The following is an 899-nucleotide window of genomic DNA, read 5'->3' as shown; positions in this document are numbered from 1 at the left end:
GAACACTATAATAAACCCCTTTTTGATAAGATTGCCCTCTTCTTGCCATGCACAATCATTGACATGTCAGAATAATAAGAACTGGATGAGCCAATTCCTGTGTGTGAATGCTCCAATGCTGAAGTTGAACTGAAATGCTGACAGAATGTAGTATGAATGTTAATAGTTTGAATGTTGAAATGGTTTGAATGTTGAAGAGTTTGAATTTCCAGGAAAAAACACAATTAGGAAAGTGTTAGTTGTATGAGTGGAATGTGTTGTTGGAATGGTTTGAATCGGTTGAAAAATGTGGGAATTGTGGAAGTTTCAAAAATGGACAATTTATTTTGAATAGAGAAAATGTCCCTTAAAAAACTGGGAATTCTTGGAAATCCGGGAATTTTTAAAAATTGTTAAAGGAGGGCACACAATTTTGAACAGGCTGAATATTTTGGAGTTGGAAGGGTTTGAATCGGATGAAAGATGTGGGAGTTGTGGAACTTTGAAAAAAGGTCTCATTCATTTCAATGGGAATTTTATGGAAATTTCGGGAAAAGCGAGAATTTTTTGGAAAATGTTAAAAGACTTGAATGTTCTGAATGAGTTGAAATGGTTGGTGTTGGAAGTGTTTTAATCGATCGAGAAATGTTGAAGTAGTAACATTTTTAATTAAGAAAAGGTATTGAGAAATGTTGTGAAAATCGGGAATTTTTCCAGTACAAAAAACAACTTAGTTTTTTGTCCTGATTAAGAGGAATGTTTGGACGGTTGAAGTGGGTTGAAAAATGTGGAAGGGGTAGTCGCCAGAAAAAAGGATCGAAAAAGGGTTTGAAAAAAAGGGAATTGTGGGAATTAATGGACATTTTTGGAACTTTGAAAAATAATAGTTTGAATGTCCAGGATGAGTGGAATATGTTGAA

Source organism: Entelurus aequoreus, linkage group LG12 (genome assembly GCF_033978785.1).
Source record: "Entelurus aequoreus isolate RoL-2023_Sb linkage group LG12, RoL_Eaeq_v1.1, whole genome shotgun sequence".
NCBI lineage: Eukaryota > Metazoa > Chordata > Actinopteri > Syngnathiformes > Syngnathidae > Entelurus > Entelurus aequoreus.
The sequence above is the reverse complement of the archived record's forward strand: the minus strand, read 5'-3'. Positions refer to the sequence as shown.